General features: G+C 40.6%; 1 protein-coding gene across 2 annotated transcripts in view; it reads right to left on the minus strand.

Moving 5' to 3' along the window:
* Positions 1 to 25,758, minus strand: part of slc38a12 (solute carrier family 38 member 12) — an 81,145-nt gene that overhangs the window by 19,111 nt on the left and 36,276 nt on the right. The window lies entirely within an intron of this gene.

The raw sequence follows: 25,758 nt of genomic DNA on the forward strand, positions 1-25,758 counted from the left end.
TCACGTTTCCTGCGTTACATGAATAATAACCTGTCAGTCAATCTGTTAAATGAAAGAAAACTTCCAACGTGACGTTCTGCTCGTCTGTATTACTGGATCGGACTGTGAAGCTACTGTAAAGTATCTCTTGTGTTCTTACACTGGGCCACAGTTCACCTTCTGTCTGATCTAGGTCGTTTTAGCCCCTCCCCCTTTAATCAACAATATTCTGATCGGCTGTCACTCATCAACATGTTTGGGCTTCTCTGCTCACAGGAATTACCTGCGCATACACTGACCCCGTTATTTGAAACTGTGGCCACCATTATAACGAGACATGTCAGGGGTTTCTTGTGTATGAAAAGCAAAAATACACTTTTAATTTTCAAATGACCAAAAAGAACTATCTCCCCATTTTAAGCCAGAAAAATATCTCATATAACAACAGACAGGAACGAAAACACAAAACTGGAAAAACACTTTCTGGCTTCAGCATCGCAGCTTTTCCCAACTCCTGAGTTGGACTGATCCTGCAGACTTTAGCCAGCAACTCTTTTTTTTGTCTTGCAGTTGCGACACTGACATGCAATTCTGAAACGCTATCGAAGACGCAACGTTCCTCAAGTGCTGTCAAAATCCCATCAGCGCTCTCAAAGATGGGTGAAAAGATGAAGAGGTGGCCCAATCCATAGTACAACAAAAATTTCAAATCCTCCCAGGCCACAGCTCTGATAGCCTATCAGATACTTTCTTTATCAAGAGCTGCAATCAGACGCAGCTCAGCTACTGTAGCTCCATTCCCATCAGCTCCCATCACTCCCTCTCCCCCACGCCTGCAAACGTATTCCCTTCATCCGTCTCTTCCATATCCCCGCTCTCTGACACTCTCAGGTCTGACTGCACAGTTTGAGTGGCATGTGATCTCCGAGGCAGTCGCTTGTGTGCTTTTTCATCTGAAGAGCAGCCTGCAGGCTTTCAAAGAGAGGACCTCGCCCTCCCATCAAACGCATGAGGACAGACACACACTGACACACACCTCTGCAAGAGCGCAGGATTTCAGCCCAGCAATGGAGGTGCACAAACAGGCTGCTTAACACCTTCCAAAGTACTTGAAAAATAAAAAGAATGAGGCGAATTTAGCACTTTTAAAATTTTGATGAAGAAAACACCGAGTGCCACCAGTGTATCCCTGAACGAGGACTTCAATGGCACAAAATCAAATAATACCAGAGTTTGTATAAAAGGGTGGGTGGATGGTAACACAAAGGTGCTTTTATAATGTTTGAAGACATCGATGGAACTGCTACAAATGGGTTTCTCGTTTTTTCTTTTTAAATTTTCAGACCTTTACTGTCCCCGAACGATGGGTAATAATGACTTCAGTGCTATTCTTTTACAGCAACACAAGTTTATATTAGTTTTTTCTCCACACGTATAAAAAGTCTCAGGAACTATGTGATGTATTTGTTCAGACACTGAGAATGAATACAACAACGTGGCCTGTCCACATCCTATTGATCCAAATGTACTAAAACTGGCTGCAGTCCAGGAGCACCTGCAGTCCTCAACGGAGTGAACGAAGCTGAAACACTTTACATCTGCCGCTAAACATAAAAAACTCAGTTTATTTTAGTTTTCACAAATTTAACATGACTGCGTGTGCAATTTTGTAAAAACAATGTTAGCATCCTGCTAATGCATGCTAACTGGTTGGTTAAAGACTCATCACTCCCTTGATGGTAACTGTTTCCAACTACAGACGCGAGCAGGATGGTTAAATCAAACATAAAGTCACATGTGTGTATAAGGAGTGTGAGTCTTCTTTGGGAGCTTCAGCATCCCTAAAACCTTTTCTAACACTAAAAGCTGATGAAAGAAGGCAAACAGTTATGGACCTCCTGTGTTGACCCCCTCCATCAAAAACACAATAAAATGAAAACACACTTTGTATATTTAACCCTCTTAAGGCAGGCGTTGCCGATTTGCAACAGTTAAAAACTAACAACCTGATTACCCCACATACATATTTTATGAGGTTTTTTTACTCAGAAGTGGAACTTGGTGGTTGAAAGGTTCCCCACGAGACCTTCAGCCGGTGTATCAAACTCATTTTACATCATAAAAGGAGTTTGAGTAAAAAGGCAGTGTAAAGAACTTTAACCATAAATTTAATCCCTGAGATATTTTAATATAAGGAAAAGAAGCAATTTCAGCAGCACATGTTGGTTTTTCTACACGATCAAGAAATGATGCTGTAGTAATGAAAGTGTGTCAGCGCGACTCTTCATCCGGAAACTGTAAGAAATTTAAATTGAAATAATGTGTAAAATGACAAACAAAAGTTCTGGTAGCTCATCGTCCCGAGTGTCCTATAAGAATAAAATGAAAGGTTTTTCAATTTGTTTTAATTTGTTTTGGGGTTTTTTGTTCCACTGTGAAGCTACTGTAAACATACATTTCTATAGTAGATAGTGGAAAAACAGAAACTTTGTGTTATTTTATTGTTTATCTGTTATTTACACTGGGATAGTATGAATGACCACTGGTTTGGTCTTCAGGAGAAAACCTGCGAAGCTGATGAAAATACAGTTGGAAACTTATAAAATACACCTAAAAGTTGCACCTTAAGTGGCTGTAAGCGACTGCAGCTTTCAACCAGGTGTCGTCAGGTGGTGTCCAAATATCATCAGGCATTTCGACCCTGAACCAAAACGCCCTCAGGTCGGCAGTGATGACCAGTCACATACCTGAGCCACTTGCGGAGGTGTTTGTTTACTTGCCTCTCGATACCGATCATTTATGTCCTACTTCACATTTTCCAAAGCAGCTCAGTGGCCCAGGTTGGAGCCTTTGGCAGGCCGATTCTGGCCCCCGGGCCTTAATTTTGACACCCCAGCCTTACAGAGTTTTTCCAAAGTTGAAATCAATGAATGAGGAAACAAAGGAGCAATTTTAGACACAATAAGAGCTCAAAAGATGTTAAAAAGGACAGCTGGGCTATCTGTGAGTTTGACAGAAAACCCCCCCAACAGCTTTTAATCCTGCTGAATAATGATGATGCCTATGTCTCTATATATTAAAGTATTACCAGCTGTCCCCTTGGCAAAGTGCAGTCTAAGCTCGGGCTGAGCCAAAGCATAAATCTGCAACAGCCATTGGAGGTAATGAATGAACCATTATGAAGAGAGATGTGTCTGAAGAAGAAAGTGAAATTAATGGCAGCCGGCTGACAGAAAGCTGTATTTCAGCCCTGAAGCATGGTCGGCCGCTCTCCTGTTCCTTTATTTTCTGTCTAAAGATCACTTTGCAAACTACAGAATGACAATGTGAGGTCTAATTTCAGACTGAATTCATCTACGGTGTGTTTGTCGCGCTGGACGACAAAGGCTGGTTCGTATCTATCTTAATCTTTTTCTTTGGATTTTGTGGTGCCAATGATGAAACTGTGCTTAGCCTAGCACAAAGTTCACCAATCATGTGTGCAATCTGTACAAAATATACCAGCATGATTAATTATAAGTGACTTTGCATGGGCTTAATATTCTTCTATGATTTTTAATTGAAAGTGTAAACGTAACGTTTCTGTTAAAGAGGTTCTTTGATTGTAACACTTGGGTTCAGATACAATAAAACTTCATCCAGGCATAAAAAAGTATTCATCTACAAATCCTCTATATTATGTGTTTGGCTGATTGCATCCATCTAGTCAACTAACTCTGATTAAGTTTGATTTATTTCGATTATTTATTCCTCAGATGTCTTTGAGCCTGAAGAATCCTGTAGCACTGAAGTGCCTCCAAACCAAATTCAAATAAGAATTTTAGAAGCTGCATGATTGCAAACAAACTCCGTGGGAAGTGTAATCGGACAGTTTGGCCAGGACGTCATGAAGCTCCATCATTAACATAAAATCATGCATAATAATAATAAATGGATTGGATTTATATAGCGCTTTTCAAGGCACCCAAAGCGCTTTACAATGCCACTATTCATTCACTCTCGCATTCATACACTGGTGGAGGCAGCTACGGTTGTAGCCACAGCTGCCCTGGGGCAGACTGACAGAAGCGAGGCTGCCATATCGCGCCATCGGCCCCTCTGGCCAACACCAGTAGGCAAGTAGGGTAAAGTGTCTTGCCCAAGGACACAACGACCAGGACAGAGAGCCCGGGGATCGAACAGGCGACCTTCCGGTTACAGATGCGCTTCCCAACCTAACTTTCCAGACAAGATGTATTGAGAGAATACACCCAGAAATCAGTGAAACAGGTGATGATGCCTTCATAGGATCAACAAAGAAAATACTAGACATGTACGGTGGCAATGGCCAACATTTGTTAGTATAACATCGATTATTTTCAAAGCTAAATAAATTTCACATTGTACTGAGAAGAGACGATGGGTGTCACAATAGTTCATTAAGGTGCATTTCACCAAGTCATGTGATTATTTTCCCACACAAAACAGACCAATCAATCACCGCCTGCTTCAGTCAGAGGACCTGGTCACAGAGAGTTGTGAAGAATAGGGGTCGTTTTAAAGAAGACCGCCCCCTATTAGGGCTCTAAAACTTTAAACATTGATCTCTAAAAAAATGCCAAACCTTCCAAATATAAATGCCGCGCTTGAAATCATCACCAGACCTTTAACCTGCTTATTTTATAACAAAATAAGTAAGAGTAGCCTTGTACCTGTAGAAAAACAGCTGTTCTCATTGGTCAGTGTCTAGTCCTGTACTATCTGATCTTAGATTTATAACTTGAATATTTTTGGTAAAGAGATAAAACAGAAAGTGTGTCAGCGTCCAAAAATGTGTAATGTACTCCCTCAGGTGAGAATCTATATCTGTCTTAGTGATGACAACATCTGAACGTGACCTCCTTCAAGGCAGTTCAGATGTGCAGCATCAGTTACCGTGGCGATCGAGCCAGGTACAAGCAGAGCCACCTTTGTGACTCTGGCTTTAGGCAAAACGTGTCTTCATAACCCATTAATTTCACTTTGCAGTGCATCCCTCGAATGTGGCACAGATTCAGGTAATATCCCTGAGGCTTGTCTGTTGTTGTCTGCGTGCGACTCTCAGCAGTTTTTGGACTGATCGTGAATCAAGACTGCACCTCCAACAGCCTGAGGACACCGGACTCCACTCAACTGGGCCTCAGCTACAAGAGTACTACAAGAAAACGTCCAAAAATGAAGAACTGCAACACATCTTTACTGGGGTTTCCATCAGCTCAGCAACAGACACAATAACGCGGCAGCTAAGGTTTGGACTTGCATCTGTATTTTGATATTTGGTGGTTTTTATCCCACACTGACCATAACCTTCAAAACATTGGTCCGAATTTATGTTCATCTGCGAGGAAGCGAGAAGAAAAAGAAAGAATGAGTGCATAACTGGACAAAAATGACGAACCTACGTCGACACAATAACAAGCTCTTGATTCTGGCAGATTTGAGATCAGGAAACAGAAGACTGGAAAGATGACAGGATGTCAGGGAGCGAGAGAGCATGGGAATGGAGCAGGAGAAAAGTGAGTGGGCGAGGAATCAGATGCCATGTGTTTGTGAGTGAGTCAGACCCACAGAGCTGGCATGACCCACTCAAAAGGAGAAAAACTGGTAGGGTCACACTTCACAATTGCACTTTAAATAACACCAATCCAACCATGCACTTTATCAGTTTACCTGTAACATTAGCAAATATGTCTGAGCAGACCTTCCTGTTTTATGAATGGACTTCATGACATTGATGCCATTTGATTTTCAGTCCGTTTTAAAGCGCCCACATGTCACACAGAGATACTCCGAGCTCTCCTAACTGCTCTGGCTTTTCTGGCATTTTTTAAGAAAACTGAAACATTGATGTTTCTAATGAAAAGCTAAACAGCAGCTCACAGGCCCTGACCTTCTGCTACTCAAACAAACAAGTTAAAATGATTCATTCAGTGATTTACACAGGAGAAACTTAACATCAGAGTGCTTTACAAGGCCGATACACAGCACATTACTCAAAAGATTTAAAAAGCGACACATTACTGAAAGACTGAAATTAAGGTAACACAAGAAGAACTAAAAACACACAAAAAAGAAACAAAAAAGAAAGGTGAGAGCAGCTCAAGCACAAACTACAAAGCCAACCTGGTGTATGAACATAATGCAAATTCATGTTGACAGAAACTTGTCCTTAGTGACAGCCTCACAAGCTTGTACACTCAGGTTCTCTGATGCCACACATATTGTGTTGTTTGTTTGGTGTTTACTGTCATTACAAACAGTGATCAAAATGTTCCAGGAAGAGAAATGAAAATAAACAATCTTAAAGCTTTTAAATGTTTTCATTACAAAGTCATCTCGTCATGCACGCGCCAACAGACTCACTCTGCTCGACCCGAAGAATAACGAAACAAAAAAACAGCATTCTCCATGTTCGCAGGCCTTACCGACCATCGACCATCGAATGACCGGGTCACTTTGAAACAGAACTTGATGTTTGCTCTCTGTGCAGGTTCTGGATTTGTGATGAAGCTGTCAAACAAGAGTTTGTCCAAATTTAAATCAGGTAAGGTTTAGATTTCATCCATTCATTCCCCAAACGTCTGGATGACACCTTGTACAGCGGCTCAGAAACTCTGATCAGGTAAACTTCATGCTCAGAGCAGAGACAATTTTCTTGTTTGGTCGTGTCAAAAAGCAAAGTGCACATAAAACTGGTGCTGAGAATGAACCGAGGAGCTGCTGCACTACAGATCGCGCGAACAGGTGTGGGATTAGAGCTCTGGGTAGCTCCCCAACTGGGTCTAGAGAGTATTTTAAATTCAGGGAATTTAAAATAGAAAGTAGCTCGTCCACAGAAGGACTGGTAGCTCCCCTTACGATAAGGGTTCAGATCGCGCGAACAGGTGTGAAATGTGTGTGTTTAGTTAGTTAGTTTGTTTTAATCAATTTTAAATCATGCTTTTTATTTGTTTTTGTTTCTAATGTCTCTGTAAAGCACTTTGAATCACCTTGTTGTTGAATTGTGCTATACAAATAAATTTGCCTTGCCTTGCCTTACACCAACACGTTTTCCACTTCAGCACCTTATTAGTGCTGGGCGATATGAAAAAATATTTATCGCGATATGAATTATTTTATATCACGATAACGATATATATCACGATATACCACCTGACCTGTGGTCATCTGGAAAGTACGCAGTCTGTAAACAGCGAGCGCAGAGGGTGGAGTCTTTGTTAGTGACATGGATGGTTACGCTCATGTAGGGCTGCTTATCTCTGCTCATCCATAGGTCAGTCGTCAAGGCATAATGCACGACACTGCAAAGATCCTTCTCTACTTTGGCCCGGCATGCGTCATATAAGCGAGGCAACTCGACTTTACTGAAGTGCTTACGACCGGGCATAATGTACCTCGGATCAAGCTGTCCTTCTCAACTTTTCCCAACTTGCTCCCGTCGTTCCACAAGTTGGTTTAGCTCGGATTTTCTAGATTCTTGAGTATTCTTTTTCTTGGACCTTCTGTAGGTCATAGAAGAGGTTTGTTGTGTTGCCATCGGGTGCACGAATAGTTTTATAGCATAGCTTTCAAATGGGCGTCTTCTGCTCCGTGTTGGTGCTGTTGAACCCAAAATGTAACCAAATCACAGACATACTCCCTCTTTTCGGTAAAAGTGCTTCTTCTTGGGCTGCTTGTGTAGCTGTGTCTGCCTGTTGCATGTCCGGGTTACCGTAAAGCATGTCGCAAATCCGGGTGCATGTAAAGCAGCACCATGTCGCAAAACCACAAGACGGAGTTTCTTTGCGAAAAATATCATTTTTTTATACTTTATTTTCTCTTGCATAAAATTAAGAGTATGTATAGTGAGAAGACAACACTAATATATTTGCCACAGGCTATTTAACCTTTTAAGACCTACCATAGAACCAAGTCCGCCAGAGCTTATCTTTATATTTTTACATGCTGTGGAGCCATTTCAAGTTGCTATACATCAATACAACCGTTATAGCCCAAATTTTAATAATATGTATGCATTAAGTCCATAGTAACTACATAAATTGCAAAAAAGTGCAATAAACTACAAAAAAAATGAAAATCGTTCTCTTTTTTTTTTTTTTTTTTTTTTTTACATATATTTCTACTTAGAGAAATGTAAGAGGCTTATCCCTCAAAACTGTAAATACAAAAAAGTTGCACAAAATAGTTTCCAAACACGTGAAATTTATTTTGAGTGTCTTCATAGTTTTATTTTTGAGATACACAAATTTTTATATACTGCAGGAATAATGAAAATAAATATTATAGTGCAAATTTGCAAAAAAAAAAAACAAAAACAAAAAAAAAACAGCATGTGCATCAAAACAAACTATTTCCAACAGTGTAATTTGAGTTCTAAGCATCCCAGAAATGATACAGACAAGCATGAAGTCAAACATGACTTTTAAAAACACCAGTACAGGCTTATAAGGCCCTGATGGTAAAAAAAAACAAACTACATTTCCGCAAAAATGACGTCACTTCCGGTTTCGGGCAGGTAATGGCAGACATGCGATAGTTCGCGGTGACCTATATTCCAAATAGGAAGTGTTATGAACAGCTGATCGGATCGGCAAAGCGTGTTTCTGGAATATTATGTTGTTGTTGCTGCAAGTGCTTTTTATGCAATTTTTGCAAAGCTATATGTGGAAGGAAACCAGGACCTGGGACAAGCTGATGGCATAAGATGTAAGTACAACTCCTCATATGCAAAACAAATTATTGCGCTAGCTTATGTGGTTGCAGTTCTACAGAGGTTTAAAAATAGTTATGCAAAACGGAGCGTGCCTGCTCTGACCGGTGTTATAGGGTTAATGATATATTTTATGTCATAATTTATAAAATTAGGTTAGAAACGATAGAAGACAAATGACACGATAGACACTTTTCTATCGTCCACACGATATATATCGCCCAGCACTACACCTTATATAGCAGATAAAACCGAAGCTGCACACTGAAGTCATCACTCATTTTCCTCTGATTGTGTTCTCTCCAAACAGCAGTAACTGCTTTCAGATCAGACCGAACAGCCTCGGTGTCGTTGGAGTGAACATGGCCTGCTTTAGCTGGAAATGCCCACCAGAAAAAACAAAACTGCCAGACAGCAACAGATTAATATTACCAGGATTTCATAACGCAGACAGATTGAATGACACTTGCTTCCAATGCATTTATTCATTTAATACTCTGTTTGGGCTGCTCTTGCAATTTCATCCGGCTCCTGTTCGTGGAGCCGGTCTACAGATTCTGACGGTGTTTTTGCTTTCTCGCCACAGAAACTGCTTACATTTCACGCTCACTTTAATAAATGTCGCAATAAACAAAAACAAATGCTGTCAGGAGAAAAGTGGCACGAATCAATTTAGTCTGGACGCTCACCTCACCCTTCCCACACCCCTGCGTTCCCTCCTTTTTGGCAGGCCGATGGGCTTTGCTCCTCCGCAGCAGCACACCCGTCAACTGTGAGCGATTCAGGTTTGACGACGAAGACGTTCTTAAAAATCGTCCATTTCTCCTCCTCAGCACGACACTCTCAGCCACCTAGGCTGGCTGCAATCACACACTTCAGTGAAATGCAGTAAACAGCAAGTCTGAGATGAGAAACTGCAAAGGTGACCAAAGCGACGACTGACACAAACACCGAGATCGGTCCCATTATGTCTCAGTGGAGAATACTGAGTGACGGTGCATGACTAAACACTCAGGAAAAACTGTTCAACAACCTGAACACACAAATGTGGGGTCGAAGCAACTGTAATGGTAAAAATTCTGTTTTTGCTGTATTATAACTCCTGTTTCAGTGCTGGATTCTCATTTAAGCAAGGCCAAAGGACAGTGTATGTACAAGGATGAGCCAGATGTTCACTCAGTTTATCACATCTTTTTTGTGTCTGTATGATGTCAAAGAGAGGGGATATGCCTAATATGGTCATGTTTTTGTGTTTGGGGGGCAGCTTGTTTCAGACAGAGGATGAACTGATGAGGTGGAATAAGAAGGAGATGAAGACTGAGAAGATGATGAAGGAGAAGTAGTAGTAGTAGTAGCAATAGCAGCAGTTGGAATGAGCACATTTTACAATAAAACTTTCTCGTGCGATTAGTTACATGAAAATGATTTTCATTGTTGGAATAAGTGAAGATCCAAATTCTCTTTTTCTTATTCACATTCAGAGAATCACACACGTTCACTGATGCAGCACTTATGTAAACAAGGTGGAAAGTGGGTATGTAAATGATACTGAGTACGCAAAAAAGTTATTAAGAGAATTTAAAGTCATGGATTATAAAATCTGACATGCTTTTTTACTAGAAAACACAATTTACCAAGGAAGCTTGGTAGCTGATTAAACAGATTACCAGAAAGACGCCTGTTGTTGAAGTTTTCCTTTAAATATTTTTTTTACCAGCGAGTCACTATTTTTTCTGCAGTTTGGACTTCATCAGATCAAGCTGTAAGAAAAGTGAATTTGTGTGGTCCCTGCACTGTGAATGAGGCACTGTTTTTTTTATAAGAATTAAAAAATGATTGTGATGAACCTTTAATAGTCCTTTTATAGTGAGGTGTTTTGCTTTTGTGTTTTTCTCTCCCCACAATCAATATTTAATTTTCACAGTAAATAGTCTAAATTTTTTTAGCCATCTTTTGATGATATAATCAGATTTATAGCATCCGCTGACACTGAGCATGCTCAGTCAGACCACCTCACAGCTCGTCTTGTCCGCTTTCAAAACACCAGCAGCGAAACAGCAGCTCCGCTTAAAGCTTTTTTAGCAGGACTTCACTAACCAACAGGTGGAGTTATGGTGACTACATCATCCATCAGACTCGCACTGTGATGCAAACATACATCAACAACACGCATGTTGCCATTCCTCATCCTTGTACCAAGGTAAACCACAGGGATCAGAGGGAGCTACAGCCTGATGCCTCCTGTTTTCTCAAAACTTTTTGCATGGCAGTCTCTGTCAGATAACAGAACGCTTGCAAATCTGATCCAGGAAGAAAGTCTCACTTAAAAAATAAATAAATAACTAAAACAGGAGCATACCAGCCGCCTTGTACTTTATGATACTGACCATGTGACCACAGCTGCTGTGATGGACTCTGACCGGAGGTGTGCGTTGCACATCGTCCCCCTTCTCTGTTCTTTCTGTTCAACAAAGTACGAAACTTTTAAAAGTGAAAAAAACCCACTTTTGATGCACTTTGTGTTGTGCCACGAAACAAAGTTATAATTTGGAAGGAGGAGATTAACGGGGCTTAGATATGGTGAATGATCTCGGTAATGGCGAAAACCCGCCACCAACTGGCAAACCAGACGATAGCTGTCAATCACTTTGTTTTGGATTTGTGTGGCTGACAGAGCGCAGGGACTATGAAAAGGCATTTAATTGGCGGTAGATTGCGTAACTCTGAGCTCAAGAGCCGTTCCACTGGTCTCTTTTAATCACCGCATATGTGAGCGCCTCCATCACAGTTGGGCCATAAGTCAACCCCTGACCGTCCACCCCATTTAAGTAATTAATCAGCCAAACACTCGTGGCACAGATGTCCTTAAGCGCTCTGATGTCACTGTGGCTGAATTCATACCCAGAAGAGCCACACGACTGCTTTGTTCACGACTGCCACGCCGTCGGGGATTGGGTAACTGCAGATATTGCGTGATAAATAATATTGGCGGGCACCTCGCCATACTCAAAGCGGGTCAGGGGGAAAATACCCCGATGACTAGCAGTGATCACCTCAGGGAGAAAGTCCAGCAGTGAAAATCCTAAGTGCCCTGATGGTCCAGCCTGGGCACTCATAATCCCCCCCCCCACACACACACACACACACACACACACACACACTCACCGCTTCTAACAATTACACTGAGAGGAACTGGATGTACATTAGAGAACTAGAGTTTATTATCATTATTAATATTATTATCATTATGAGAATAACTGCCTGTGTTGAGCCTGAGAGAGTAGATAAACCTTGTAAATTCAACACACACACACACACACACACACACACACACACACACACACACACACACACACACACAATCAGAGGAAGAAGGATTATGATTCTCTGCCCCCAGAGTCCCGAGCTCCCAGGCCATTTGTGTCTGATGTTAATCTTTGTTCTGAACAGATTTCAAACAGAAAGCGCTGGTACCGAACGTCACCACTCATCCACACTTTTATTATTTTTGTTTAGTTGTTGCTTTTTAAACCAGGGATGCAAACACAAAGTTAAAAAACACCCACGTGAGGAACACCTGTGCTAAGGTCAAACCTTTACTTACTTTCTATAATTTGTAGATTCAGACAACGCTTAAAGTGACGACATGAGCGTATGTAAAAGTAATCCTGCTGCTGCTCTGAAAACTGAGTTTTCTATGCTGTCAAAGTGAGCTTGAATAAAACGGACAGAGACAGAACAGCAGCAGAGTATGGTATCGAGTTATCACACCTGAAAACGTGGGTTTCTACGCCGCCCACCCACCCAGCAGGTTCACAAGAAGCTCCAGTGTCCACCTTTAAAAATCAGGTGTTCCTGTTTCCAGTTGCAGCTAGTTGTGCTCTGTGCAGTCGCACGCTGCTGCTGCTGACAGGGGAAAGATGTTAGTGTTGTTTCTGCATGAAACTCAAGTTTATCGTCCTCTCAAACATCCCCACCTGCTTTTGATTGATTGAGCCATTCCCTCTCAGTTTCTTTGCCTCTACCCACACACAGCTGCCCTGATTAATGAAAGCAAAGTGAACGTCTTAAGTGATTGATTAATCATTGTCATGTGTTGGGCAAAGCCAGACAGGCCCATCTCATCTCATTATTATGAGGTTTATGATGACCTCAATCAACATGTAATGCATACCAATGCATATACTTTTTGATGTATGCACATATGTTAAGGTGAGGCAGCATTACACACTGCGCTGTGATCTATTTCATCAATCTGACTGCAGAGTTAAAAGAACAATGAATATTATACTGTAATTAATGCCTGCTGCACGGAGACTCTAGCACTAACTAACACAAATATCTGTATTTTTTCCACACTAAGACTAACTTTATCTTTAAAGGAATATAGGACAGATTTATATTTATTCCCATCTGTAAACAAGATCCCCTTGCTCTTATTTTGAAAGTTTGACAGCTAACCAGCTTGCTGCTGTTTTGGTGGTCCTCGGAAATCATTCAGCAGCCTCCCAAGAGACTCTTCAGTTATCCTGCAGTTAATTTTGACTCAATTGTTGTGATCTGCAGCTGGAAATCGTAGTCTTTGTTCTGTTTCTGCTGTGAGCTGGAGGGTCACGCACTTGGAGCAGGTGAAGAAAGGACATCTGCAGCTGCAGTTTGAGTTCATTCATAGGATGAGGACATTTCTTGAGAGGCAGCTGACTGTTGCTCCATTATTTACAGTCTCCTATCTCCATCAGTCTGGCCCACACGGTGGCTTTGTAACACGTGAAAACGCTAAAATGATTTTCATGATGTGATGATGCCAGCACTTGTCTTCTAAACACAAATGGAAATGTAAGAGAAATAAGTTGTCTGAATCAAGATGTAAAATAATGTCAGTGTTTAGTTTTAAAAACATCTTTTTTGCTATGATCTGTAAATTATCACGTACGTCTAATAGCAGCAGACTCCATGAATTTGGAGGATTGTTCAAACTGTACTTATGGTCTCTTAACACATCTTACGTCTCTGTTTTTGTCCCACTGAGAGCAAAAACAACTAGCACCTCCTTCCTTTATAAGGAAGGAGGTGCTAGTTACTCTGAACAAGTTTGTCTCATTCCTAGATACCTGCCTTAAGAAATGCATGAAATATTATTCTTTGGTTCATATTTTTAAAGTGTAACACTTGAAATGCCAGCTTGAATTAATTACAAGATGCATTTCACAACAAACACAGTTAAATAGCTGCAATGCAGACAACTCAACAGTGTTTGAAATAGAGCTGAGCTGCTTCCTCTGCAAAACTGCAATTATTTAAGACCTCAACAACTGCAAGCATCATTTAACTTTAATTAAGACCTTGAGTTGAGACCTTGAACGTTTAAATTTAAGAGTTTTTTTCCAACCCTCTGACAGAAATTAAGACATTGCTCACATTCACTGTGCGAATGAAGCAGTTTTCTTTCCGTTATGGCTGACTGAAATTAATCAGCAATAAAAAAACGATTCAATTATTCAACATATGTTTAAATAGCTCGACATGCTTTGTATGTTCATGACATGAATGAAAGCAAAGAAAGAAAGATTGTTGTTTCCCGGCGATATTTAACCTTAATGATGCACGAGAGAGTAAACCACTCCGTGACTGAATGATGCTGGAAACACCACTATGACTGCATCTTACATACAGACCACAAAGAAAAATGTATCATTGCTACGATTCTGACATGTATGATATAAGACGTGAGGATACCCCGACAGCAGGGAGTAGAAATGGCCTGAAATAGTCCATAAAAGCCCAAAACATACATGCAAATCCTCGTGATAGCAAAAACAAGGATTTGCTGAATATACGGGCAGCGAGGAGGAGGAGAGGCAAGTAAGACAAAGAGTGTTAGAACATGATTATGGTGGAAGTGGTCGAGGGAGAAACAGAAAATACAGATGGAGCATGAAAGAAAGCACTTTATAAGAGTGTTCGTTCAGCACCATTAATCACCTGAAAACATCCCCATCAAGCAAACCTAACTGACATTTATACGCATGTTTCATCACATTAAACTCAACGTGCTTTACATACAAAACAGTGGATAACATGAGAAAATGGATAAAACGGACACTCAATCAAAAAATAAATGCACAAATAAATAAATGAAGCTGACCTGATACAGCGTGTTTACACAGACATACGTTTGTATTGCTTAACCCATTATTATACACCATCTTCTTTCTTTTTAACACAAATGAAGTGACAACGAAAGGATTCATTTAAAATCTGATTCCCTTAAAAATCACAGACTGTATATAAAAGATGTAAGCATGTAGCCCATTAAGTGCTAACAGGTCATAACGGGGTTCATGATTTTATGCATCCTTTAACTATTTGACATCATGATTTTCACACAACTAGCTTGTTGTCATAGCACTGCAGCCATGACCAAATGAGCCACGCCCATCAACCATCGCCGCCTGCTGAGCTCAAACCATGAGCACACTTGTTAACCAAACTAAACTTTGAGGAGTCAAATTGCATACATGTGTGTGAAAGTATGGACCGCTTCTAACAATTACACTGAGAGGAACTGGATGTACATTAGAGAACTAGAGTTTATTATCATTATTAATATTATTATCATTATGAGAATAACTGCCTGTGTTGAGCCTGAGAGAGTAGATAAACCTTGTAAATTCAACACACACACACACACACACACACACACACACACACACACACACACACACACACACACACACACTGAGGAATGAAATGGGTTCAAATTCTGCAGGAAAACATTCCCAAAGTAGACAAGTAACACTTTCTGTCAATCTAAACATAAATATTATTTTAAAAAAGCAACGTTGTGCTAATTCCTCATTCTGTGTGTTCATATTTGTGTTTTGTTAGAGAGGATTTTTTTTTTAAAAAGTGCTTTTTTACTGAAAGCAGAAGCCTCTCCATTTGTCTCATGTGACTGTCTCCATCAGCCCCGGATGCTCCTTTCACCCCTCTGAGTCTTTGGGCCACCATTTGGCTTCATATATTTAACTAGACATTCTGCACCAACACAGAGTGTATTGTTGAATATCGAAATATATCATTGTGTCTTTCTCTGAACGCGTTTTACAAAAGCAGGCTTCAGGAAGTCAGTGAACAGACCTCTGTCAGGGGAAGTAGGAATGTGTCTGCTATGATTAATGAACCTAGAACATCGAATATTGTGTATCAATAATGTGTGTATCAATAAGATTACAGTGAAGAAAGGAACTACTTAACACATCTATGCTCCTCAGTAAAGGTCTTTTTTAATGCTGCTTTGCTTAGACTGTGTTACTTTGTGTTGCAGAACATGTTGTCCGCTTATGCTAATCGAGGCCTTGCCTCAAGAAGGAGCGACTTGGCCGAGGTTAGATTTGGAGTCACGTCTTCAAAATCACTCAAACAGGAACATGAAAAACGAGGAAACATTATTTTGATGTTCTTAAAAATCCCACAAGCAACTCCAGATTTCCAGATATCCGTCAGAATCCAGGAGTCAGTTCATGCATGATGTAGAGGGGATTTACAGCCTCAGACTGCTGGTTAGAGACACACCCTGGAGACCGCCGTGCATATACAATTAAAGACAGGATGACAAGGCGGCGGAGAAGTGAGGACAGAGACAAGGAGAATGGCTGATGGCGTTTCCTGCGACAGCACTGCAGAGCGGGTCATTATATTTTAAAGAGTACGTGAATATGCAGCTCAAGATAAAGTTCAGGAGCAAAAACAAACAGTGCCTGGTTTGGGATGTGATTCTGACCGTGGAGAGAGGGTAACGCCGTCTCAAGTTTGGATGATATCGCCCAACAAAAAAGTGGGAAGATTAACTATGTGGCATTCAAGTTCAGACCGCAGAGCCAACCTGATGGAACACTGTAGAGCAGAGACAGCTTTATTTCACTGCAGTGCTCCTAAATCACACAGATCTCATCACTGTCAAACAACGACTGTTGCAATATGCAAGCGCAGTAAACGAGCTGGCTGGACCGTTTGTGGCAGAACTCGTGTGTAAAAGTTAATCACACATCGGTCATCTGCAGAGTGATTTAGAAGGTGATTAGGATGTTCCACTTCCACGATTTCAATAACAACAAAAGGTCTTTCGACAGACAGCGTTTACCTTCGGGTAATGGGGTCACATTTTCCTTGCATTCCACTTACAAACTTATAATGAAAACTAAACAAAGACAAAAACAAACGCTCCCATTAACACGGAGCATCTCTGAGGCTGTACGTCAGAAAGTGATTATAGCAGTTCCCCAACATTACACATCTGGCCAATCACCAAGTAGTAAATGTTAGATTGTTGGTTTCAATTAGAAAAAAATCATAACATCAGTTATGACATTAGAAAAATGTAGAAGGAGAGAGTTACGGGTGTTGCACAACCATCCAGCAAGCACTTCTATTGGAATATGCTGCCATCTTTGGCCTTATTATTACTGTAGAGCCAAAGACATGTTTCTTAAATGCCTCCAGTCATCATAAAGATGGCTTAAATTGCTCAGAAGTGTCAACTGAGTACAGAGATAAAAACCATAAAACGGAGCCATCTGAAAACAGAATCAATCTACAAGCAGAATAAATCAGAACAAACAACAGCAACGGGAAACAGAAAACAAACACTTTCCAGCAGTAAAACGAACATGAATGAAGAATAATTAGTGTAGAAAGTTTTTAGCCTTCAAGACTTCACACAGTTTTATCATCAGTAGTGCTTGTTCCAGTCTACAACCTCTGTGATCTCTGCTTATGCTACAGGCACAGAAAACAGTGGTTTGAGATTGCAGTACAAATCAATGTGACTATATGCAGTGCACTCAATCTTACTGCCTTTGAAACAGGTGCTTTAACCAGGTCTGCAACCACTTGCAGCCTGTCTTAAGTCCATAAAGATGTCAATAAAACAGCAGCACGATGAAGTCAGTCTGCTGTGAGTCAATCTGGCAATTAAAATGCACCCTGTTTGTCATCAGTCTGTTCAGAGTCAAGCCAGGACCATCATCATGATTTTTTGGAGATAGGGTTCCTGCTGTGTGATCAAAATAGGGCTGCCACGATACTAGTCACGATTACGTCGACGACTGATTTAATAGTCGACGCGTCGTTTGAAGCTTTGTAAGATCACAAAAGACGCAGGAATAATAGCAGGATTTAAGAGTGTAAAAACGGACTGAAACAGAAGATGGCAGCACTGCATGTACAAGGATGCCAGCTGCCGTTAAACCCCGAAGAAGAAGAAGCTGTATCCCAGAATTCATAGCGCGGCCCAGCTCAGTTTCCAACAATGGCGGCAGCTAGTTAGTTTTAATATTACTCTTATTATTCTTTCTGGGTCACAAAATAAACGTTTAACATATTTTCAGGGAGAATGTAGCTGTGTAAACCTCAAATATCTGCTCAGTTTATCAAGACACCGCATATTTTCCAAAGCGCTCCGACGTTTTCGGAGACGTCTGTTACCCACTAGCTCGATAGCTAGGCGGGGGCTAGGCTCACTAGCACCGTGAGAACACCGGACTCCTGGCAAATCGTTTTCAAACCCACCGCCGTCTTTCGCTACTCAGGTTAAACATGATATATGAGTCACTTAGATAACTTAAAAATGTTATTGTTTGGCTTTTTTCAGTATTTTATTTGTTCCTGAGTAAATTGGTTTGGCTGAGATTAAAGTTATAGTTTTTACACAGCTGAATAAACGTGAAGCAGACAGCTGATTATCAGAAGTGTGAGATGCTCCAGAATTTACTCCAGTGTCCTGTTATATTTTAGATAGCAAGGAGTTTATTAAACTTCACCAAAACAATCTGCAGATTTCATTAAAATTTAATAAACTGTCATCTTGTCTTTATTTTTAGTTAGCACAGACCTTAAACACTTAAAGCTGTAAGCTAATGATAGTTATATAAGAGCAGATGCTGCTGGTGCAATAAGCTGTACTTTTACGTCCAATGGATGATGATCTGATTAGTCGACTAATCGCAAAAATAATCGGTGACTAGTCGACTATCAAAATAATAGTTTGTGGCAGCCCTAGATCAAAATGTGGTCACTACAAATACTTGCAATCATTTGGTTAATGAGGAAAAAATGAAATGCAATTACCAGATAACCCCAACCAAGAACAGCAAAGTGATGGAGTTGGTGCATGTCCCAGAGCAGGACAAACTTATTTATATTTGTTTTTTGTGAAAATTTGATCAGTTCACTTGTTCTAAACCCAGTTATTTAAATGCTAAGATTTAAGGTATGAGTCAAGCAGGTAAAAAGACTAGAATTGCTGCTGAAATATAACACAAAGGACGCCAGCAAGATGAGTTTCTTCTGGAAAAACTGTGTTGGGGAGTCATCTTTGCACTTTAGGAGTGCTTTCTTCTGGATTATTTTTGGAGGCAACGAGTTGGTTTACTTGACAAAATATTTCAGTTACCCAGGACACAGTTTCTGCCCATCCGTGGGATGATGAGAAGTGGCGAGGAGCAGAAAAAAAATAAAAATAAAAGATGCATTTACAGCAAATACTTTTGGCAGCAGCCAAAGAAGTAATATTGCTAGTTTAAAAAAATCCTCCACTCTCAGTATATGGAAGTCAGCAGTTACAGGAAAACACACAACGGACAAGATAACTTTTCAACTGAGTGTGGAAAATATGCAATTCAAAGAGTGATGTTATCCTGGTTAGAAGTGATGAGAGAGATCGAGCTCGTCATAGATGGGAAACTTTCACGTCGTATCGATTTACAAGATTGGGCGAGTTAATGGTGAAAGAACAGATAACTGTGTCTGTGCAAGTCAGCGTTTGGTTATGATGCCGATACGATTCTTGGTGTGTGAGATCGAATTTTTCTGGTGCAGGATTTGAGTTTTTATTCGTTTGTTTTCTCTCTTTGCTTTTTGTGCAGTAGAGCTCAAGGAGAAAATGGAGGTTATTGGAATATGTCTCTGATATTTTAATAGTCTGCTCTCAGCATTGTCATTTCCAACCATCAATCCACGAGAGGAAGGAAGCAGAGCAGAGACACAAGGAGACGACACTGAATGGGCTTCATCCAAAGTTTAAATTAGGCAAAGGTTTTAATTCTTCTAGAAAAAGCTTCAAACTTTTAATCACTCCTCATTAATGCGATGGGGAAAAAGCTCAGAAAAGCAACAGCAAGTGTAAATAATTTTATAATCTCGCTGGCACCACTTTCCTTTATGAACACTCATCTGTCATTACAGAAATATTAACATTTCACACATCAGGCAGTGTTGGAAATAACTCTGAGGAATAATTGCTCTTTTGTCCCATAATACTCCTTTCTACCGTCAAACCTGTTTGTATTCAAAAACATCAGGTCATTCAGTGTGAAAGAAAAGAAAATTACAGTAAAGAGTGACGTGTGTGCATTTGCTACAGACTTTTACGGCTTTGAAGAAGTTGCTGTTTTGGAGACATTTTCCTAATTAAAACCTACAAAATGCAAAACGGCCTCTCAAGAAAGACGCCGTTAAACACCTACCAAGGTAAAAATAACAAGCAGCAGGGCACAGTGAAGATTTATGATGGGCTTGAGACATATCTGGGGGGACATGAGAAATGATTATTTGCTGCTGGTTTATTAGGACGATGACCATTTCACTCCTGCCATCACGAGTATTGGAAAAATGAGAGCAAAGAGAAGGATTCAGAAGCAGGGATAAAACAAGTTGCCTCCAATATGATAGACAGATGAAAACAATCAGAATAAATGAAAAAAATAAAGCCTTACGTGGATTTTTCTTAATTGAAAAAGACAATTGCTCAATGTTTTATTTAGTGAAGGGCATTATGGGTCAGTGGACAGCATTTAAACAGATGCTAGAGAGATGCACCGTGACCCAACTACCCAATCAATTCAGGACACTGGAATGAACTGCAGTCTTCAGTACACGAGCGCCCAAAAGAAGCAGCAGGACACGTAATGAGCTCAAGGTTATACCGGGTCTCAGTGTAGACAGCTATTGTTAACCTGTCTGCATTTTAATTGCAGCCAAGTACTCCTGTATGTTTGATGTAAATCACATTCATTTGCCTTCAGATCCCTCTGAAACGTCCTTGTACCAGATAACCGGCTTTGCACTCTTCGCATTCTGCATGTTGATTTCCTTCCACTTCACATGGAATACAGCTCGATGAAGCAGTAAGAGAAAAAACCAAGTATATACAGAGGTTCTCATGTGATGTCACGCACACTTTGCCCAACAATACAGCTCCTATGTATATTCCTGACTGGCTGGCAATGGTTGCTGGAAGTTGGTGGGTAAAAACTTTGCTAGACCAAAGAAAAAAAAAAGGCCTACTGATCGCTTTGGGTGCAACTAGATTCCCTCAGTTGCCTGTAGTTGTTTTTCTAGCTTTGTGATAGTAAAACTTGAAGTTATGATGCAAACCAGAGACGGACAAGGTTCACCTTCAAAGTAAACGTTGTCCCTCGGCGCTGAAGCAAACACGTGAACAGGTTCTTTTTCTACAGCTCAGAGGGAAGTTGGGCAATGTTTGTAGAGAAGTCAGTTTTTACTATTCAAACTGCAACTAGCTATATGGTAGCAACCAAAGCAATCACAAGTTCCAACATTTTCCCCGAGCAACCAGAGCCGCCCATCAACCTCCACCAACCACTGGCAACCAGCTGGGGAATACTCATTTGTCTCTTAACAACTGATGGTTGTGGACGAGTCTCTAGGTCTGTGCAACTTTATTTAATTCACTTCACTTCAGTGAAATTTTATTTCCATTGTGCCAAAGTACTTGCTTTAATGCTCTATATATCAGAGGATAAAGACCCTACGATAAAACAGGACCAAAAAAACAAAATCTGACGACCTATCAGCAAACACTTGGTGACAGCGGCAAGGAGAAACAGTTTTAACAGGAAGAAACCTCAAGCAGAACCATGTTCAAGAAGTGGCAGCTATCTACTGTGACCTGCTGAGGGTACTTGATTGTGCATTGTTACCAAGACTGTAATAGTTTCAAAATGGTTAGTGGTCACATGATTAACATCACACGGTTAGTGGTCACATGATTAACATCACACGGTTAGTGGTCATGTGCCTATAAAAGCTCAGAAGAAACAATTACACCACATGGGGACATCATATATGACTAATTTTTTCCTTTTATGCATTTATTTTCCATCCATCTGCAAATATTCACCATTTACTGCTCTAATAAGAAACAAGAATCAAACTGCAACATTTTGTTGAACCACTTGATATTGTTGTGATTTTACGACACATTCCATCCTTGCTTAAACCTAAACTTGTGACTTTTTTGCATTTACTGAAACAAATGATGCTGATTCTGGGAGGACAGTCTCATCAGGTGCCCCACCCTCACAATGCCCTTGAACATGCTACTGCTTAATAAAGGCATGATGCATGAGTGTACAGTACATTATCTCTCCTAAACAACTCCCCATTATTAATCATTCTGTTTATCAGCCTACACGAAAATGGCCTGAATAACTATCTGAACCTAATTTTTAAAACTTTAAAAAGGTCCATCAGTTATTCCTCAGTGACCTCTACGTCTCCTTGATAACTGCTCCCTCCTCTCCAGTCTCCACCATTTAAACAGCACCATGCTTTCCCCCCTCCCCGCTCTGATACGGCTTCCTGCTGTTGCATGGAGTGGACTCCCCCCCCGTGGATCGTAGCTCCAACACTTCATCCCGCTGCGGTAATCCCCATTAAACCATCTGCACTGTCGTTTCCCCGCTGCTCCGGCCCTGACTGGGATAGCCACTGCCATTACATACAGCATATATCTGCACTGTACAAATCAAACATGACTGCTTCAGTCATGTGCAGCAGATCAGCAGGATGGAAACTGCTCTTAAATACTAGGCTCCAATATAGAAATGACATGAGCTGTCAAACTTCAAGGATAAGGAAAAATGAGCTCAGACACTGTAAAAAACATCCGCTTTTCATCAAGTTCAAGTACACACTATGTGTCATTTAGAGGTTTATGTAGGGTGAGTTCACAGGGATCAGAACCAGCCCACTGAAAAATGTAAACAAGAGCTAAAACTGGGAACTGGGAGCTTCTAAACTCTAAGCTTTGCAGACTTCTTACAAAGCCTCCATCTCACACAGAGTAAATAAGCAATAGATGAACAAATAAAATGAATATTCACAGTTAGTCTTCCACTGAATAACAGAGGTTTTTGATTTTTTATTGCACGTTCACCGTTAAATTATTTAAAACATTTTTGGTGAATTCATAGAAAATATCCTCTCTCTTTTTTTTAATCACAGGAGAAAGTGTGAGTAATACTTTTTCTGTAATTTTAGGGATTTATTTCTCAGAGTTTAAGCCCGAGGCTTCCTTTGATTTACTACAGCACCATTTTCTGTAATGGCATTAAACTGAATGAATGTGGAAAAACTGAGACGCATTATTTTTCTTAAGACATCTCAGGGTGTTCATCATCACTTTGTTAAAGTGAACTTTTTAAAAAATACATTTAAAACTTCTTTATGCTAAAAGAAAAAGGTAATTTCAGTGGTCTGGCCCACATTAGATCAAACTGAGGTGTTTAAAACGAGCTGCTTTTAATGCAGCATTCGACTTCATGTAAAACTTGTTTTCAGTGTCGGGATAATTAACTGCCGCTAAAACAGTTCAACAGAGCAAAGAAAACCAACAGTCAGATGATTACACAAGCTTTAAACAAACCAACAAACTGTGGCACACAAATGTTTTTAGAAGAGAACAAATGCATAAAAGCTAAAAACATCCCCCAAACCGTGCACAACAATCTGTCTACAGAACTGCAGCCCAATAATAAACTGACGACAACTAATGTCTGAATGAAGTGATTTAGATTGTCAGGATCGCATGAGCCTGTTTACACGCACTCAGTTATCCCACTACTTTTTCACATCCTGGGCCCTGTTTCAGGAAGCCGGTTTAGTGGAAAAACTGAGTAAGTATACCCTGAGTTAACGAAAACTCTGGGTTTTCGGTTTCACAAAGCGAGTTCAGCTGCAGCCTGAGTGAGTCACTATGACGACACACTCCGTGAAGCTAACCTGCCCCCTAGCAGGTTTACTACAACTAACCCTGACTGTCTCCGCCCCTTTGTCGGAAACCTGACTGTAGGAAGTGTCGGACATGGCGTGCCACTTCCTTGAAGAGCCAGTAGATCGTGAAGCCCAAATTCTCCGCAGAGCTCTCCGCCGGGAGAGAGTGATTAGAGCGCGTTTGGACATTTTATCATTTCCTGATGATTTTCTGTGCGAACGTTACCGTTTCTCAGCACAATCTATAATTTATTTGGATAACATCCTCAGGCCATATATTACGCATGTGACACATCGCGGACATGCTCTCAGTTCATTGCATATTATTTGTATTGCACTTCGGTTTTTTGCAAACGGGAGCTTTCTGTATAATATTGGTGACGCTGAGCACGTTTCCAAGGCTACCGTCTGTCGGGCAGTCAGGAATGTTACAGTTGCACTGAAACGTCTCCTGTACTCGTCTGTGGTGTTCCCCGGTCACAGACCCACAAGATTCATCAAAGAGGGATGCCACAAAATTGCAGGTATCAGGATGACCAAAACTTAATGTATGATGTGGTGATACTTGAACTACTACTTAAATTGCACATTTATTTTCAGGGTTCCCAGGCGTGATTGGCTGTACAGATGGCACTCACATTCCAATCATTGCTCCTTCAGTAAATGAAGGAGACTATGTGAACAGGAAGTCTTTCCACAGCATTAATGTACAGGTACATAGTTCCCTGTAGCATTTCAAACTAACAAATTATTTCATTATAGTAATGGATGCTAATTTGTGTTCTCTGCACTGTGAAGATCATATGTGATGCTGCCAACATTATCACAAATGTGGAAGCCAAGTGGCCAGGCTCTGTCCATGACTCACAAATATTCCGTGAATGTACACTGAGCACAAAATTTGGACATGGTGAGTTGAGAATACTTTAAAATATATAAAGACCAATTGCTTCAGGGACATTTGAACTGAAGTGTATCCTTCTGTCTTAGGAGAGTTCACTGGCTACTTGCTTGGTGATAGGGGGTATCCATGTTTACCCTATTTGCTTACCCCTTACTCTGACCCTGAACCGGGCCCACAGCAGCGATATAATCTGGCTAATTGCAGGACAAGAGCCAGAATTGAAATGACTATCGGAATGCTTAAGGCCCGGTTCCAGTGCCTGCAAAGACTCAGGGTCACCCCAGAAAGGGCATGTGACATTATTGTGGCATGTGTGATTCTTCACAACATTGCCACAATTAGAGGAGAACACTGTCCTTCTGAACCAAACATCAGCAGTGATCCAAACCATGAACATCCTGACCCTCCCACGGACATACAAGATGGAAGAGCAGTCAGAGACACCATATGTCACAATCATTTCTTTTGACCCATCACCTCAACATGTTGAAAGAAGAATAAACAGATTTTTTGTTCAACTGGCTTTATTGGTCGCCTGTATTTCCTGTACACAAAGTATTAAAAGATGTAAACCTCATAAAGTGTCTCTGTTGCTTCCTCCTCTGTAACAGCTGTCAATGTTTCTTCATTATTTTCCTGTAGTAAAGAAATAAACAACATTGCTGTTCTACTGTAAACTCATATAATCTGTGGAGTATTACTCACAACTGCATGTTGGTCTGGCTCAACAGGAGGCTGCACCAGATGCAGTACACCACCACCATCAACTGATAGAATATGAGGTTTATACAGGTCACTTATAACTTACAAGGGACCAAATGGCAATTAACAAACATACCAATCACCTTACACTTCATTGTCATTATGCTCTCAAAGACAACCAAGACTGAGGGAAGGCAAAATCAGTAGGAAAATAACTTCACTACAAAATAATCCATTATGGTAAAGAGTTTATCAAATGAATGAGTAGCACTGCAAAGGTGACTGTGAAGAAAGGATGTATGCACATCATGTATTATTTTGAATTTACCCCCTATGTAGGCACTTGTGTCTTGCGGGGTTATTGCCTCAG

The sequence above is a fragment of the Rhamphochromis longiceps genome, linkage group LG4 (assembly GCF_057381845.1).
Source record: "Rhamphochromis longiceps isolate RC_006_pf linkage group LG4, R_longiceps_female_GT1.1, whole genome shotgun sequence".
NCBI classification, from domain to species: domain Eukaryota; kingdom Metazoa; phylum Chordata; class Actinopteri; order Cichliformes; family Cichlidae; genus Rhamphochromis; species Rhamphochromis longiceps.